This window comes from Poecilia reticulata, chromosome 7 (genome assembly GCF_904066995.2).
Source record: "Poecilia reticulata chromosome 7, P_reticulata-male-v2, whole genome shotgun sequence".
NCBI classification, from domain to species: Eukaryota; Metazoa; Chordata; class Actinopteri; order Cyprinodontiformes; family Poeciliidae; genus Poecilia; species Poecilia reticulata.
In genome coordinates, this window is record NC_088836.1 from 3537177 (window position 1) to 3557107 (window position 19931).

General features: G+C 38.1%; 1 long non-coding RNA gene across 1 annotated transcript; it reads right to left on the reverse strand.

Moving 5' to 3' along the window:
- Positions 1-14654: 14654 nt before the first annotated feature.
- Positions 14655-19310, reverse strand: LOC145552158 (uncharacterized). The gene is made up of 3 exons (XR_014088107.1): positions 18823-19310; positions 16146-16222; positions 14655-15552 (listed from the first exon to the last, which is right to left on the reverse strand). It is a non-coding gene; the product is annotated as an uncharacterized LOC145552158 (long non-coding RNA).
- Positions 19311-19931: the final 621 nt, after the last annotated feature.

The following is a 19931-nucleotide window of genomic DNA, read 5'->3' on the forward strand; positions in this document are numbered from 1 at the left end:
CTTAACCAATCAGAGCTGCGGAGGAGCCCTGATTGAAGGATCTCCACTCTCAGCATGGATTTGAACTTTTGCCTTTAATTACTTCAGCAAAGCTCACAGTTTTTACCAGATTCTATAGTCTAAATCTGCTCCTTAGTCGCATCTTTTCGGGGTTTGTACTGCCTCTAGTGGTGTGGGGGTGGTAACACAGCTAATATAATTACATTACTAAATCAGAATACCACAAAGTATTTTGTGTGTCGGGGGAGGGGGTGGGGGGAGTGGAATAAGAAGGGTTTGCTGAATGTGCATATGCAACTCTGGGGTTCGGTATCTCAAAAAAGGTTAAGAACTACTGTTATAGGGGAAACATGTTCAATAGATAGTGACACAAGATAATCAAAAATACAGAAACAGGCCATTGTTGAACACATTAGAAACAGGTTTGTGTTTACATTGTTAAGAAACCTGCTTCTAATGCTCAACAGAATCCAAGATATATACGTCCATCAAGGCCATTGACACCCTTAGCGAGTCTTATCTTGTCTACTGTTTGGTAGAGCAGGAAGATGACGCTCATGTTATTTCTTTCAATAGACAGCTGCTGAGTTGCCTACTACTTGTTTTGCACTAAGGAAATAAAAAAAACTATTATCACAGTATTGTGCAGGATGCAGTAACTGAAGATAGTATTGTGAAGTGAAAGTTTCTTTTATTATTATTTATTATCACAACAACAAAGGTCACTCGCTGTATCAAGAAATCCCTAAGACTTGTCAGGACAGACATCTGGTGACTGATGAGGGAAAAGTTGAACTTTTTGAAAGTTCAGTTACATCAAGCATAAAACAAACAGCAACCTTCAGAAATATCACTTCAAACCAATGGTCAAAGAGGGTGATGGCAGTGTGATGACCTCAAAATGCTTTGCTGGATAAAGACCTGGACAATTGCCGTAATTGTTGTATACCTGAGCACCACTGGATGGCTAAGAAGAGAAGAAGGTATTGGAGAGGTCCGACTTAAGCCTGATTTATTCTAGGCTTAAGTGATATAAAAATATCACTGCTTGCAATTCTATTCCGCAATGTCCGGGCCTCTGAAATTTTGTAACTATGGTAAAAAATTTGGCGGCCAAGTAAGAACTCCTCCAGGCTGAGGTTCACAAAGACAGACATCATCATGATTCAGCCCATAAATGCCGGCACACTCACAGGTGTTGGCATGTTGCTCCATCCATCCATCCATCCATCCATCCATCCATCCATCCATCCATCCATCCATCCATCCATCCATCCATCCATCCATCCATCCATCCATCCATCCATCCATCCATCCATCCATCCATCCATCCATCCATCCATCCATCCATCCATCCATCCATCCATCCATCCATCCATCCATCCATCCATCCATCCATCCATCCGACTCTAGACTAGATTCTAGTTGGGTCACCCCTATGTCTTGAATTTGCATTTTTCTTTATTCAATCAGAAAATCTTTTTCCTTTATTAATGTTTGTCTGATTTAAATATTTAAGGTTAGTGAAAAGCAAAAATCCCTAGCAAGGGGTTATTTTATTTCACATTAACATGAATGAATAGGAAGCCATTTAGAATGGGAGAATAGTCATTCTTAACTCAGACCATTATTAGGCCCTAAAACATCCTGACTGGGTCATCCTATTGATGTTTTATGCTTTTGGTCTAGTTAAAGAATGCAAATAACTTAGGTGAACTAATCCTATGTGATGCACTGCATGATATAATGAAGTCTGTCTTACAAACATTATTTTCTCTAAAAAGTAGATGTTGTGCATCATCTGAAGGCATTGAAATACATATTTGTCAAATTTGCTTAAGAGTAGTGAAAGTCAAAGGTTTTGACCTGTCCCTTTTTTTTTATTCAACTGCGGATCTTTCAAGATAAATTCATATCGTCTTAATCAGTCAATTCTAACCAATCGTCTTTTTTAACCACTTCTGTATGTAAAAATCTAAGAAGAGTATTTCAGACCTTCCTCCACTTATTTACCTCTCCTGCTCTTCCAGTGCTACACCCAGGACCATCAAGAGACAAAACCTTTATAAAATGTTCTCAACCCACCCTTGGAGCTTACTCTTACTTTCTTATTTTGAGATGTTAAAAAGACTCCCTGAATCTTTCCTGAAGGCATTCATCTAACAGGAGGAAGTCTGAGCCCATTTGGAGACTTTTTAGCCATTTTCTTATTCTTTTGGAGATCAGCAGCTGATAAAAGACAGTACAGTATAAGTATATACCAACACATCAACAGCAGTATCATCTTTTCACTAAACTCCAGTGCAGACCTTCAGATTAAAATTGGGTCTACATTTACACTTGTTGACTAAACCACAATGCATCACTGAGAAGACTTGAGATCTTGTGGAAGTGCATGTGACAAGGAAAAATCTACAAACCATAACTTTTTTCCTCACATCGCTGTCACTCTAAGAAGTTCCACGTTGGATGGACGTTTTAGAGTTTGTGATAAATCTGGAACCTCAACAGAGACATTTGTAGGCTTCAGCATCTGAGTCATATTTGACCAAAGTCACAACTTGTAGAAAGTAAAACAGACATGGTGATTCATGTTAGACATCCACCCATCTTACACTACTGGTGTTGAGTGAGGTCAATATACCAGTAAGGTCTTGGTGAGCCTATTCACATAGTCCTGTTAGTCTGGTGTTAATCAGACAAGTTTGTTTTTTCCCAGTGTGTCCTGGGTTCACCCAGGGACAGCTTAGACCCCCTAAAGGACAATGTAGCCAGATGAACAACTAAACAACTTTCTTTCAACTGAAGAAGTTCCAGCCCAACTTCTCAGTTTGGGACATGACCATAGACAGAGTAAGATCTTGTGGATATTGTTGAAACAACTTCAGCGGCACAAGCTGGATTTTCTTTAGAGTGCCTGGATAATATTCATAGTCCTTCTTGATTTAATTATTTTTAATTCAACCAATGCCTCATTTACACTAAGGGGTGCAGTACAGGTCAATGTTTTTCTATACGCTATTTTGTATGTTTCCATTGAAGGACCATTGGATGATGGTACAGTGTCATTAGGACAGTTCTACTGGTGCCCATTGATTGGGGAACAGGAAAATATCACTGCTTGCAACAAGCAAGAGACATACTGTACTATGTAGAGCAGACATACTATATAGGGCAGCTGTGGTTACAACCCAGTAGCTTGCCACCATCAGCAAATGAATGAGTGTGTGAATGGGTTAATGACTTAATGTAATCATTAAGTCATTAGTGACTTAATGACTTAAGTCATTAATGACTTAGTCCTCTGGACTTGACAAAGTACAGACTATTGCATGACACAACATAAGGTGTTTGGGTTTAACACCATCTGAGTCCAACTGGTGGAAGAAATGGCCTCCAGAATTCACCTGTCACTGAAGTCTACTGTATTCCAATATGCTATGATCAGGAATCAGCAGCCATTGTCTTCCAAAGAAAACATGCCTTACCATCTCTCAAGACATGGTGGAAAAATGATTTTTTGGTCTGGTAACACCCAAGTACAAATTTTAGAACTTATATACAAAAACCTTTGTTTGAGACAAAAATAACACAGAGAATGACCAAAGAAAGACACAGTAGCCGTGTTTCCAGACACCACATAATTGCTCAATTTGATATTTTGATCATAAATTTGCTTAATGAAAACTCACCAACTTCAAGGAAACTCTCATTTTTTGACAAAAGGTTTTGGCACAAGGATGAGGCTGGTTTTTTTGGCCGTATCAAAATTTATGTATTTTGTAAAACTGCAATGGAAATATGTTTTTTGCATCACGAGTCACAAGATCAACAATTGGATGTTACCACTGGTTCAAACCAAAAGAATGAAAAGTTATCAAATACCAGCCAGTTTTAACCCTAACAATTTAGGTAAATGATAAAAAAAACTCTTTAAAAAAACAGTTTTAGCATGACTTTGGGTCAAACAATATTTACAATTGAACACAATTTCTTCAACAGAACAAAAATAAAAGTTTTGGGACAGATTTCTGTTGAAATTGAAAAACTGCTGTAATTTAAAGTACCCAGTCAAGATGTGGGACGATGACAGACTCCTACCAAAATTGTACCAAAGGATGCTGGACTTTAAAGTTATTTATAATGATTTTAAATTACAAAAGTCTCCCATTTGAACATATACACAAATTCTTCTAATTTGAAAGAAGTTAAGACCTAATGTAACATGCATATTTTGGACCATGGGAGTTCAAACCAAAGTACCAAGGACTCCATGTAGAAAAAAAATGCAAACTCCACATGGAAAGGCCTGGCTCAATATGTAAATAAGCAACAGCTAGAAATGCATTTTCAATAATAAAATCCGATTTAAGATCAATGCAATGTATGTCCATAACATCTAATAATTAAAGCCAGTGTGCTACAGCATGGCTTCATGGCCACACCTTACTTTACACAATGTTCTGTTTATTTAGGTTCACAGTTTATGTCTGGTTCAGTAAGTTAGCAGTACTGAACTTATAAATGAGGAAGTGTCTGCAGAATATGACTAGCGTTGCATGTTTTTATACATTTTTGCATCATCAAAATAGAACTTTAGCTTTCTCCCAAAGCTTTCAAGTACACTTAAACATGAAAACAAAAACAAAAAATAAGCACAACTGATTCATATTTTACATTTTATGTAATGCATTTTTACTTTTCAGGGTTTTCAGAGACTGACAAAAAAAATGAAAATTTTCTCCTCATCGAAAGTGTTGACAGTTTTTCACCTCTCATGACTGTGAAAGGCAGGATTTCAGGCTTTCTAGTCAGCACATGTAGAGGAATGTTCACATACTCATTTTGCCTGTGAGAAACAACAGATGGGAGTTTACTCCACTGAAACTTGGCAAGAAGAACCGCAGAGAGTTCAAAGAGTAATAATGAGACATAGACTCTGTGCCATGTTCTTGATCGGGTTTAGATGATTGTAGTCTGAAGTTCTCTTTTAAGTGGATCTATATTTTAAATTGTGGGCCCAAACTTTGTATTTGATTTAATCTTACAGTCACTAAGTAATTGCCCAGGTTTGAAGTGTATTTTGTCATGGTTTTGCAAAGAAAATGTAAAACCAGTTTGAGTGTCATTCAACTAAGACAAGTTAATGAAAACCAAAGCAACCAGATACAATTGAAACCTGATATTTACTGCTACCTCAGAAAAAGACACAACCTGTTTTTTGAGTGTCTGACACAAAATCAGACCAAACATGGCTAGCTTTAGGTCAGCTTGGATTACCAAAGTTGCTTCAATTTACTAAATGTCCAGATCAGAAGACAGAAACATTTCTTAAAGATCTTGCTTTAATATTTTCATATAATTTTTCTTAATAACAACCTATTTTCTGAAGTCATCAAGTCTTCCAGCAACAAAACATCCAAACATCATGATGCTGATTACTCTGTGATTTATTTGTAAGCTTTCCTTGTGTGGAGGCCATTGGAGTAGAGTAAACTCCAATGGCATGATTTGAGTAAACTCGAATCATGTTCAAGAAAGCACTTTGAGGTGATTTGAGTTTTGTGACATGATGCCCTGTTGTTTGATCTCTGTGTTCATAGACATGGGTGCCAAAAGTCAGCTGCAATGCACAGGTAGGGTGTGGGTTTTAAACAATGAGCTATTGTTAATAAAAGCCCAATAAATGATCCCACTTGGACCATGGCTCCACCATCACCAGTCTGAACCACTGACACATTGTCAGGGTTTAGAGATGATATTCTGCATACTTTAGTTGTAGTGGTGGGCACACGTCCCCTAATGTCGGAGCTAATTTTTCTGTTAGTGCTTTGGCGTTCTTGCTAACTTTGAAAACAGCTTAGTGCACTTAGTCTCCCCTAAATTTAATTTTCCAGATAAATTCTAAAGCAGTACTTTATTTAGCTGTTGTGTAAACTTTCAGTTTAATAAAGTTTGGTTATCGACTATTAGGAATTCTTCAAGTAGTTAGTTGTCTATGCTTATGCTCTTATTTTAAAGCGGGTGAAGAATTTCCGTTTCCTCTCTGCACATTCTGTAATAACACACATATGTAGGTGTGTAATAGCAAACTTGACCCCATTGAGGGCGATATATTATGTTGTAGCCCGTGGTGTGTTATTGACACACAGTAGGAATCAACATAGATCAATTTAGTGCTTTAGCATTAGCTTCAGTTAAATGTCTGGTTGGTGTGTTATAGCCTCAGTGGAATTAATGTTTATGATTAGTGCTTTAGAGTTATTGCAACTAACCTTTTTAGTTTGTGTTGCCCAGCACTGCTTAGTTGCAATGATTGGTTGTTAGAGCTGCTGTTGCTTTTTTATCATCTTTCCTCTAATATTAATATGAACTGTTAATATCAGAGCAAACTGAATATTCTCTGTAAAGTTTGAGTGTGAAAGACTCAACGGCTCAGTAGTTTTGTGAAATATTTCAGCCTCACCAATGTCCAACATTAGATGTTTGGGTTTAACACCATCTGAGTCCAACTGGTGGAAAAAATGAAGAAATGCCTCTATGCCAGAAGTCTCTTAAATTCCCTTGTCCACTATGCTACATATGAAGTTCAGCAAAGTACTAATTAATCAATGGGAGTGTCTAAAAATTTGAATGTGGTTTTGTAGTAAGTCATAATGCATGGAGCCAAAGATGCATGTTTTTTTAGAGCCTAAATGACGTTTCATTTATTATACGCAAAGCGTTGCAATCAGATGTCACCATAGTGACTAGAGTACAGTGTAAGCCTCATTCAGGCTAGTCAGCAAACACTGAACCACATGACATAGCAGCTGCAGAGCCTGTTGTATGATTAAGCTGCAGACACAGAGAGAATAACAAATCCAGAGGTAGTACCTACATAACATTTACCAAAAACAAAAAAAATTTCATAGGTTTTAACACTATTCCAGTTTAAAATGATGTATTCTGAATTCAGGTTCTCAAATAGTTTATATATTTGGTCATTTTCATATCCTGTAAACACAAGTCAGGGTTGTTTTTGCCAGTTTCTTTTTTCTTTTTTCTTTGAAGCTACTGCATCGTCAGCGCTATCTGTCTGTGCCAAAGTAAATTTCAGTGATTAAGGTGTGGCTCTAACTTCATCCGCACACAGATTTACTGCTCTCTCATTCCTCTTTCACATCAACAGTCTTGAAGTTTCCTACAATAGCAACTGCATGGGAGGGTTAATGTGCCGCCAGAGGGGAATTCTACCTGAAGAAGAAAAAATAAAAATCTGCCCCACCTTCAAATTACAGAGGAAAACTTAGCAAAAGTAGCAAAATTTCTGGTGTGTGGGACTTGCGCATTTTGAAAATGTAAAGACATTTGTGAATAATAAGGGGCCTATCTTATTATAACATATTTTAAGTATGAAAATATGTGAAAGACAAAATAAAAGTCCAACAGAGACCCAAAAAATCTGTTTCACTCAAATGAAGAGTTTAATAAGTCTTTAACACCTTTTATGTAACTCCTCCATGACGGTCACAGGTTATAGAAAGGTACCAGGCAGTACCAGCCAGAGTTTGGAGATAGTTCCACTCACCAGGCTCCACCTGTCTAGCATTTTTACTGTTATACAGCCCCACCCAATACTATAATAGCCAAAGGGAAAACTGGCACAGCTGATGAAAAGGTTGGCCAGAAATACGGCCTTGCGTGTTTTTCCACACATACAATAAAACCAAAACAATTCAAGATCCGTTAGAAGTTGTGTGCATTGCTAAAAAGTTAGGACAGCTTGTTATGATGGAGCAAAGAGCAAAAGACTTCAGGGTGAAAACTGTGAAAGGGTTTTAAATAGTTCAGATAAAGTAATATAAAATGCATTTTAATTGCAGGAAAAACAAAGCAAAATTATTTTGAAGCTTAATGATGGTAAAAAAATAACATATGATTCAGGTAATTACTCAAAATGTTGGGATGGAGTACATTTTACCAGAGAACCACCATTAGGCCATACCAGGGTCTTTGCGACAATTTGTGGATCTGGCTGAGCTAACATCAACGGTCTTCCTTATCTTTGGTCTTGGGAGACCGAGTGGTGTTCCTGGCTTAGCAGACGCCAGCCAGTGGTGTGTCAAGTGCCATTGTGCCTGGGTATTTCAAGTTCCCAAGATGCATTTTCTTTACAATATTGAAAATATGTTCTATGAAAATCTGCAAATGGGCAAGGCACACTGTCATTATGCATTATGCTCCTTACTAATTACTGATTAAGTTCATGATTCCCAAGGTTGTGGACACCTAATTTCTGCAAACTTTAATTAAGTGAATGGTTTACTGAAGGGTGTGTCAAAAATATTCCATTATGATGTTAGTAAAGAACAAATGGGCCAAACTGGTTTCTTTGAAAAGATTCACCCAAATCTGTTGACTGAAATGTGGTAAATTGAGTTTAGAGTGTTTTGGGAGCTTGTAGTTGGCTGCCATTGTAATTAAACTGTATCAACATTCCAGAATGACAGCAATCTCAAGCTAGGTCACAAAATAGGACAAGGAAAAAGCCTATCAACTCAACTAACTTCATTTTAGTTCAGGATCCTTACATTTTAAATTTAAAGACCAGAACAGCCCAACTCCACCTGGAAGTATTTTACGGGACAATAACAGAAGATAATGTCAATATAGAAAAATACAGAGTAAACGAAGTCCCTTGAAAAAGGATTCACACTCATTGAACTTTTGGTAACACTTTATTTGACGGGTTGCGAATAAGACTGACATGACACCGTCATAAACATGACATAACACATGTCATGAACATGAGTAAGTCTTCATGAATATTTATGACTGTTGTCATAAAGTGTCATTCAGTAAATTATGACACTTTTAATACAAAGTTGACATTATTCAAAATGTTTTTGTTATGACGACTTGATATTAACCAAGAAATCATGATCTGACATAAATTTGTTATAAAAGTATTACTGATTAAACAGTTTCAAAAACATAAAGCTACATATTTTTTTAAATTGTAAGTGTGAGTGTGTGTGCATGGTTGTTTGTCCTGTGTGTCTCTGTGTTGCCCTGCGACATACTGGCGACCTGTCCAGGGTGACCCTCAACCCTCCCGATCCCACAAGGGACCAGGATGTATAGAAAATAGATGGATGGATGGACCAACTTTTTCTACTTTCAATATGAATTAGCTTCAGCAGTGTTGCAAAGACAAATGGGCCAAAATTTTTATAATGATGCTAATGACATAGAATATTATGTTGCATTTAATTTTCATGTGTTTAATTCATATTCAACAACTGAACCGCAGATCCAGATCCCATCATTGATGTATGATGGGATCCAGATCCCATCATACATCAAGCAGATGAACACATCTAACTTTATGTCCAAAGTGACATAAATCACTGACTGTGTCCCTAATAACTACTTATGAAAAATGAAATGAGACGAGTGCACTTAAATGATGGACGATTCACCTGCTGTGGTTTGAGCCTCACAACTTCCTCCTTGTTCACATCTGGAGAAGAAATATCCGCTAGAGTTTAGATCAGGCCTAAAAATAAATCCAACCTGACCCGGACCAAGTTCACAGACATTGTGCTCAATTGAATAGAACTAATTAATTTTAATTAGAGGCCCGAGGACAACGTGAGCCCAACATATTATTTTATGTTAATTAAAATTGTACTGCTTTTGATTTTAGAGCACCATTTGAGTAAGCAGAATGACTTCTCTGTTTTTAGCTTTTGTTTGACATCTTCTTCATTTTGTTGCTTGTTACTGCAGGGTGAGTCAAGTGAAAAAGTGTGATTAATAGGAGCAGAGCAGGGTGGGGCCGAAAAACTCATTTAGTTGTACAGTGTGCTAGGCTCATTCCAGTCTAATTAACTTCTGCTTATTACTTTCTTTTCTCAACAAGGTAAACTGCCTTTAGTTAAACACTAAATTGATCAACACAACATGGCATTTTAATGTAGTTTTCTCTGTTCTTAATGTACTGTATGCTTGTTAAACATGCCATTGAAGCCCGAATTTTGGGTCAGGCTCAGGCTACAGACCTAATCTCTAATCTGCTGCCACACTTGAGACTGGAATTAATCAGACAAACCTTTGAATGTGACTTTGAACCAGACGCGTTCTAAAGCGTCCTGCCCATCATTTTTGTCACACACCATCAAGCTCCCAGCCAGTCCGGCTAGTCAGAGATAATATTCAGGAAGTATTTTTTAGTTGCCTCTGCCATGCACTATGTGCGTGAAGTTGAACATGTCTGTGCATCTACACTAAAAAGTCAGGGTGTGAATTGTAATCTATCATGGGCATTCTTCAGATTTTATTAATGTTTTTCTTTAAAAAGAAAAACATTAATAATAGAAAATATTCCATTAGCACAACCCCTGGTAGAGACATCATCCAAAAGATTGGCAAAAACACAAACATAAAAGCATTTATCTGTTGCGATAAACTGTGATGGGCTGGTGACCCGTCCAGATCGACCCCGCCTCTCACACACAACATAGTTTCTAAATTATCAAAAATAGATGAAAAATAGATGAAACCCATTTATCATGTTCCTTAAAATATACAACTTTCAAGTAGTCCAGACAACTGTCAACTTTATACTTCATCATCACAGGCATAACAACAAGCTAGCTTGCTAGCCAGCACATTAGCATAGCCTTAATCGTCTAGACAGAAGCAGTGAGTGAAGAAACTTTTGACTGATAAAAAAAATATTGTTAGAAAAGATATACAGAGAATATATGAAATAGTCCTGCCACAACAAAATTTGAGACACATGATGAATGTATCTAAGACCAACCTACATCTTCTTTAATGAATTAAAGACATCAATAGATGAAACCCATGAATTATGTTCCTTCAAACATACAACTCTACACCATTTTTCATTTTATAAAATCCTGTGATATTTGTGATTGTGATGTGACAAAATGTGCAAAATACAAAGTACTTTAGTAACACCCAGTAATTTGGTTCATCAGTTCATCAACACGTCTGGAAAATATGACCATTTTAGTAGAATGGAAAATGCAGAAAAAGATTGGAGGAAAAATAAAAAGATGAGCCAAATGAAGGTATATGTGTCGTAAAGTATCATAAAAGATAAGACAGGTGTGGAAACTTGTTGAACTGAACCCAAATTTTGACACGTACTCCTCCTCGAGCAGTTTTGCAGGTACGCTGCGGGTCATAAATCAAAGCCAATGTACCCTGACTCTGGCATTTAAAATTAACTTGCTCGGCCTGGTACACATGGATATCACACACTGAACTTTCTGCAGAGTTGTGCATGTTTGAACGATATTTACCCTGGAGATGATATTATATAATCATGCTCACCTTTGAGAGTTCGCTTGTCACATCTCATCTCAGCTCTTACATAACACTTTGAATAATTAAGCCATGCTCTTAGTTATCCTGCAGTCATGCTCCATTTTTACAATTGACTTAACATCTGTAGCCAAAATACCCACACACTACAATCCTTGGCAGAGATAGCTTAGGGTTTTGTCAGAAGTTTCAGCATCAGCAGCGAAAAGGAGTTTTATTGTCATTTGTTGCTTTCAGGTACCTTATAAAAGCAGAAAAAAATGTGTTTGATATTTTACACTTTGATTTTAAGTACACCATCATGAGTTACAATCAATAAAGTCACATCATGCGCACACACACACACACACACACACACACACACACACACACCCACACACACACACGCACACACACCCACACACACACACACACACACACACACACACACACACACACACACACACACACACACACGCACGCACACACACACACACACACACCTTCAGCAAGCTATTTTATTATGAATCTGGCAGAAGGTGGTTTTTGACGTTTATCTAATTAAAACACCTGCATGAAAAAAAGTCACATAAATTTTGTGTCACTAGTTTTTGCTGAAATGATTGATGTTTATCCTCTGTCTCTTAAGAAACTCCTGCTCTTTCTGAAACTTCACCTTAAAGACATCATCACAACCTCCATCCATCCATCATCCAACACCCTTATCTCTCGTGGGGGCCCAAAGGGTGATGGTGCCCCTCTCCAACGGTCAACAGGTGGGAGCCGGGCTCGACCTGGATAGGTCGCCAGTCAATCGCAGCCTCACACCATGGTTCCTCTATTAACCCTTTAGCACTGAGAAGCAGCTCCTATAATGAGCTCAGCAGTTAGCAGATCCACCAGGTGTTTGCTAATTTCTGCTGGCTAGTCTGAAGGAGCTGAGTGGGGGAGTCCATAGGCAGAGCTGCTCTGTGAGGTGGATGTGCCTGAAATACCTCACCAATGAGGCATTGGAGAGGCATCTTAACCAGATGTCCAACCCTCTTTCACTGGTTCCTCTTGACGTGGAGAAGAAGTGTCTCTCCTCCAAGTTCCTCAAGGTTGATCGAACATCCCACCTGACTTCTACTAAAAAAGAAAATAATTTAATCTGCTTTTAGCCACAATCTCACTCTTTTGGTCAAAACCAACCTCTTGTGACCTTAGATGAGGTTAAGAACGTAGACCAGGGGTGTCAAACTCCAGTCCTCCAGGGCCACTGTCCTGCAGTTTTTAGATGTGCCACAGTTACAAAACACTGGAATGAAATGGCTTAATTACCTCCTTCTTGTGTAGATATGTCCTCCAGAGCCTTGCTAATGACCTAATTATTCTATTCAGGTGTGGTGCAGCAGAGGCACATCTAAAAGTTGCAGGGCAGTGACCCTCCAGGACTGGAGTTTGACACCTGTGACATAGACGAATCAATAAATCAAGGGTTGAGCCGACAGACCATTTTTTCATCATTTGTGAACAAGACCCTAAGATACCCTATTCCGGCTCCAAACCATGGCCTCAGGCTTGGAGGTGCTGGTGAAGCCAACAAAACCACATCATCTACAAAAAGCAGAGACCTAAATCCTGAGTCCACTAAAACAAATCCCTTCCACACCTTGGTTGCGACTAGAAATTCCATCCATAAATATACATGCCTGAGGTATAGAAAGGAGATAGGTTCAGAGTCCTAGAAATAAAACATCTGTTGGTGCAAAGTATGCACCAACAGATGTTTGGTGTGTCCATTGTATGAAACTAGATAAAAGCAAAATATTTGGTGAAGATGCATGCTAACGATAACTAGTGCCACCCACAGAAGAAGAAGTCATGATTCTAAAAGCAACATATAAAGCCAGATTAGAGTGTACCACTGTTCTAAGGAACAAAGACTTTAATGTCCTACAAATATGACTAACAATACCTTAGAAAGACAAAAGGAAGAAGCTTGCAAACTAGAAAACTCCGCCCCACTAGGTTTGGGCGTGGTAGAATGTGTTTTGATGTAGGGGCTCTTTACAGAGCAGATGGCATCATGAAGAGAGAACATTTCATGGAAATGTTGAAGCAACGTCTTGACATCACCCAGGAAGTTAAAGTTTGGGCACAAACAGGTCTTTTCTTTAAAGAGACACCAAATTAGTTACAAAGTGGCCATTGCAAATTTGTGTGCAGAGCAGAAAAAGTTTGTGAGAGCTGACTTATCCTAATTCTGTAGGAAAGAATTGACTAGAATTGTGAGAAACTTGTGAAGGAAATTTTAATTTTAATCAGTCAGGATTAATTTTAATTGTTTAACACAAGTCAGACAATTGAACAACATTTCCACCAAATATTGAGGAAAGCTATGTAAAAATCAAAACAAAATAAATATATAAAAAAATCTTCCTCAAGTCACATTTAGTCTGATTTAAGGTCAAACAGTTAGAAACAAACATGCCAGCTGCCTTTGATTCAATGAATATTCACCTGGTTTCAGTGGCATAAATGCATGAGGAACTGTGTACTGATGTCTGTGTCTGAATTTTTTGACAGGTTTTCAGACCTTTTCACAGTGTTTAAAGCACAAGCAAGTGAACCTGAAAGTGACCTGCAGCTGACCTCCTGTATTCAAACACATTACAGCCTGAAACTGCCTGCATTAGCAAGGAGCTGAAAAAACAAACAAACAAAAAAATCACTTTCAAATGTTTAGTTTCAAGCCTGAAAGTATGGCACATATTGATTATGATAATTTATCTGCCTTGGTTGGGTCAGAAAATAAAAGACATCTGTGGATTATATTTTCTCCACATTCATTCACCATATCTCCACATGACTGACAAGTATTGTTCATTTGCATGAAAACATGACCTCTACAATGGCATTCAATGGTTTCAAAGTGAAAGACAAATCATCTGTGAAATATTTGGCATCCATCGGCCTTAAGTAATAGTTACACACCTTTACAAATATATAATTTGCATATTAATACACCCACATGGAATAAATCCAGCAAACAATAATCAAACACCAGACTGTTCTCCTTTCTCAAAATGCCTCCAATCCAGCGCAACCAACTGCTTTCAAAGATTACAGAATTAGCAAATACAATCCGTCTTGTTATGATTAACCTCAGTCCAAATATAGCTGTCCTGTGATGGCCTCAGAGGTTTGGTGAAGAAACACCATCATGTTTGGAAGAGTGGCAAGAAGAAAACCTCTGGTGAAAGACAGTATCAAGACCCTAAGACACTTAGGGTCTTGATACTGCACAGCTCCTCCACATGGGAGGTTTAAGATTCTTAAAACCAAGACCAAGAGACTTTGGGGGGGTATCATATCTCTGCGATATATGGTTCGGCCTACCTGACGACAGGGGGCACTGTAGAGCAGTTTGGCCCACTTTTGATTCTATTAACCCTCCTGCGTTCTAATATGATGCTCAGGAGGAGTGCAGCAAATGTCACTGTCAGACAGTGGGGAAGCAGAGGTGTGTCCCGTCAGACCATCAGTTCCCAACACAACACACACAACAAAAAAATCCTTGTGAAAATGTAACTGGCGCCAGTGAGATCCCAGAGAGAGTAAAAGGTTTGTAGGGTTCAAATGACCCCATCTCTTATATTTGTCCTACATACATACATACTTTTTTTTTTCAGAAACATGGTTCTCATAGTTTCACAGCAGGAGATCATTTCTACTTTCCTCATCCATCAACAAGAAGAAGAGAGTGAAGAAGTAAATCTCTCACACTGGTATTGTGACTAATTGTGAAAAAGTTTAAAATGTAGGACTCAAAGACAAAGAGACAGGTTAGATTTCAACCACTGATTACCTCTTTGAAGTGATCCAACTACAACTTTATTGCGATATATATCTGGAATGCAAACGTGATATTAATATTTTGTAACAGGGCAAGTCAAAAGCGCTGAGCTGAACTTTTGGCCTCTTTCACAAAACATTTCAACCCACTCCCTGGTAAGGATGGAGACGGAATGACGGGTTAAAGTTAACCCACCCCTCTGAACCACCAAATGAGGCAGAAACAAAGTTGTAGCAGTCACTAATTTTACACATTATTTATGAAAGCTGTCATCTCTGCAGGACCGACCTGCTGGAGAGATGATTTAGGAACCATCAGAAGCAGCTTTAGGTGGGAGTCTTGTTTTAGTTTCTGGGTGTTTCTGCATGGAATCTGCAGTTTTTCCTGGCGGTTCACTGCAAAACCACAAAATATTACCAATTTTTTTGTGTGTGTTTGGTTTCTAGTGCAAATACATTACTACGCCTGATATAAGACAAAATTAACTTACAAGTTACTTTTCAGCTAGATATAGGAGCTTGTTTTAAGCCAATAATTCCTTAATATTGATAAAAAAAACACTTCCTATATTGACTAATTATTACATTTGCAAGACACATTTCCAGTGTCATATGTGAAATAATCTAGTCTAGTACTTTTTAATCAATATTAAGGAATTATTGACTTAAATCAATATACACTGCTCAAAAAAATAAAGGGAACACTTAAACAACACAATATAACTCCAAGTAAATCAAACTTCTGCGAAATCAAACTGTCCACTTAGGAAGCAACACTGATTGACCCTTGCCGGGTCACAATCAGTGTTGCTTCCTAAGTGGACTTACTTCAAGCTTACCAAGGCATTTGAACTGGAAACTAAACACTTGTGTTTTTGCAGTGTTTAATCTTCACTCACAAGGTAATATATATATATATATATATATATATATATATATATATATATTGTTGTGAATGAGAATGAGAATGAGTTTTCGTTTGCACTGACTTTGTCGTCGCTTGACGACCTGCTTGGTGTGTCGCTGTTCGTTTCTCTGTTAGCATCTTCGATCGCTTTCGGCTCTCCTTCAAAAACACATTAGAGACAAAAAAAAAAAAATCAATCAATCAAATTTTATTTGTATAGCACATTTCAGCAGCAAGGCATTTCAAAGTGCTTTACATAATTAAAATAAAAACAGAATGTGACGTTGAATAAACAGTGAGAAAGAGAAAGAGATTTAAAAAAAAAAAGATAAAAACATTAAAACCCGTACCCCTTTAGGACTTCAGTTAAACGTCGTTTAACTGGGACTCTAACCCTCAGGAACTTTAGTCAAAAACACCATTTGACAAGGACTCCAACCTCTAGGTTTTTAATTGAACGCCGTCAACTGGGACTCTAAACCCCGTAGAACTTTAGTTAAACGTCGTTTAACTGTGATGTTTTCCGGGCTTTACATCATTAAAACGTAGAAAAGAAATAAAAAGAAATTAAAAACATTAAAGACATAAAAACATGGAAGACATCAAAACCCGCACTTTAACCCTAATTTAGCCATAAGCAACTCTAAACAGGTGGGTTTTAAGTTGAGATTTAAAGGCACCCAGTGTTTCAGCTGTTTTACAGTTTTCTGGAAGTTTGTTCCAAATCTGTGGTGCATAGAAGCTGAATGCTGCTTCTCCTCGTCTGGTTCTGGTTCTGGGGATGCAGAGCAGAACCAGAACCAGAAGATCTGAGGGGTCTAGACGGTTGGTACAGCAATAACAGATCTTTAAGGTATTGTGGTGCTAAACCGTTCAGTGATTTATAAACTAACAACAGTATTTTAAAATCTATTCTTTGAGCTACAGGGAGCCAGTGTAGGGACTTTAAAACTGGTGTTATGTGCTCCATCTTCCTGGTTTTAGTCAGAACACGAGTAGCAGCATTCTGGATCAGCTGCAGCTGTTTGATTGATTTATTAGTCAGACCTGTGAAGACGCTGTTGCAGTAATCAATGCGGTTAAAGATAAACGCATGGATGAGTTTCTCTAGATCGTGCTGAGACATAAGTCCTCTAATCCTAGAGATGTTCTTCAGGTGATAGAAGGCCGACTTTGTGACTGTCTTAATGTGGCTCTGAAGGTTCAGGTCAGAGTCCATCACTACTCCCAGGTTTCGGGCCTGATCACTGGTTTAATAATAATAATAAAGTCACATCATGCACATCAATAATAATAATAATTATTATTTTTTAATTAAAAAAAAAATAAAAATAATAATAATAATAATATAAAAATAGTGACAAAATATTAGAGTTGGACTGAAATGGAAAGCTGTTAAACATCAGTCTGTGTAGAACACAGGCCCTGTGAAGAAGTGACTGGATTACTTTGATGTTTAATTAAACTTGTTAACTCTTATGTGAAATCAAGACGATGCATTAAACCTGTTCTTTAGCATTAAGATGGAAGTGAAATGACAGGTGGCTTTTCTGCCCCGTTTTGCTCCTCACACATACTTGAGCTTCCTGGCTGCTTTCCCAGTTTCTGACTGAATGTGACTGTAAAGTTGTGTGGGAAAATTTTTAAGTTTAAGCTGCTTAATATTTAAAACCAGATGGACCACTGCCTTTAAAGCATGGGACCATTTGATGTCATGATCTGTTCTGTTATGTTTTTATACAGTAGGAACCAGCATGAATTAGAAAAAGATGCACCTTTATGATCTGTTCACGTATCCATAGACTGGCAAACATAGCCTGCCCAGTCTTCAGCAATTAGATCGACTGCCTTGTTCCATAATCCGTAAGGTTTTTGGTGCTAATCTGATATTTTCATTGATGAATCATCATCAGTTTTCACTCATCCTGGGTTTATTACAGAGCGTGTACAGCATGGAAACGGTGCGCATGAAAAGCAGGCTGGAACAAGTACTTGATCTGATCTGGTTACTCTTTTATGAGGCGTTTTCTTTTTTTTTTTTTAACAGGGCGGTCAAATGTGATCCGTTTCATTCTTTGTGAGTTATGCCGCTGCTTTGCTCCAACCTGCTCTCTCCTGGCTTTGCCTGCAGGCACTAGTGAGAGAAATGAGCAGGCAGTAATAACTGCATTAGGTAAGTCTGAACTGACAGGGACAAGCAGCTTTGTACCCCACTTATAAAAAAAAAAACTCTTATTTGTTGTTTTTGTTTTACATTAAATCATGACTTAAGGGAGGAAGCATTTTTATTTTATTTGGAACAATTTCTGCCTCATGCAACTCCTACAAGTTCACTGAAGCGCTCGCTGAGTCAATGTGCCCAGGCATGTGTGAAGGGACTCAACAATCAGACAAGAATGCCATTGATAATATGAACCCCGGGCTCCTGACAGCACTACGCTTATCCTTCTTGAAGAGTCAGGATTAATAATATTTCTTTCTGAAAAACAGCACTTTTTAATAAGTTCACCTGAGTCGCAGGTTTGGACTGGTCCATCTAAAAAAGGTTGTCAGATATAGATGTATTTGCAGTGTCAGTGCTTCAGGCTTTCCAAACAGCTTACCCAGATTTTTAGTACAAACAGCTTTGACGTTAAAAAATAAACATTTTGATGAATTTGCAAATGGGGCATGGCAATTAATCCTCCACATAAAAGTTTTTTTTTACATGCAATCTGTAAAACAAAGGTTCTCTAATCTTCAATCTACTAGTCACTTACCAGGGCCGCACCCTGATCCCGACGGCGAGCTGTCAGAGCGCCTGGCTTTGTTTGGAGAGCGTCAACACGCCCAGGATTCATCCTGCGGTACAGAAGGGTGGCTCTGGAACACCAAGAACAATAATTAAAACTCCAAAGAGTTTGGAGATTTGTTATTAGAATTTGCATATAAAGGTGATGCTGCAAAATCTGACCCTGAAACTAGCTATATTTGTAATTGCAATCCCAGAAAGAGAAGTTACGGCATGGAAAACGATGTCTTACGTCTTACTGCTTGGTGTAAAATGTTTTTTATAAAGTATGATACACAATGATTACTTGGTGCAGATTAAAACTAGCTATGAAAAGATGCAAAGAGCAAGTCTAACACTGAAGAGACATTTGCCACTTATAAATCAGCCCCAGGATTTCCACTGCAGACATTTATTGATCAGTCGATTAATATTAAATAAATTAGGACATCAACAATGTAAAAGGTGCAGAGAAAACTTTTCTCAACGTAAATTGGCATATACATACAGTCTGAAACCTGGTGTATTCTTCCTTTAACTCAAATGCAAAGTCACAACTGTTTGGTCAGGAGTTGGATAGTTTTAACAAGAAAAGTCTCAGGTCAGTTCCAGATATCATATCTGGTCACCAGTTGTGACATTTTTAAATAGTCTGTATTAGAAGTAGCTGATTAGCCCTCAAAGAAACTGACCCAACTCAGTTTTAGTTAGACATACAACTTTAGACTACAGGTGAAACCGTCAGGACTAAAAAGGTTTAGAATTAAAGATCTGGAGGGTCAGTCCGCCTTGGGGTTCCCCCGGAGGAGCTGGAACAAGTGGCTGGGAGAGGGAAGTCTGGGCCTCCCTTCTGAAGCTGCTGCCCCCGCGACCCGACCCCGGATAAGCAGCAGAAAATGGATGGATGAATGGATGGATAGAGGGTCAGTCCAAATTTGACCCAGGAGAGAGTGAAAAAATATATACTTTTTAACCTCTAAGTAAGGTTTAATAACCCATAGCAGCCGATCATTTGATCTTTGTGGGAAAATATTATATTATTATCAGCTCAGGTTTCTGCATGCTAAAATGTAATCTCTCCAGATCTAGCAGGTAGGG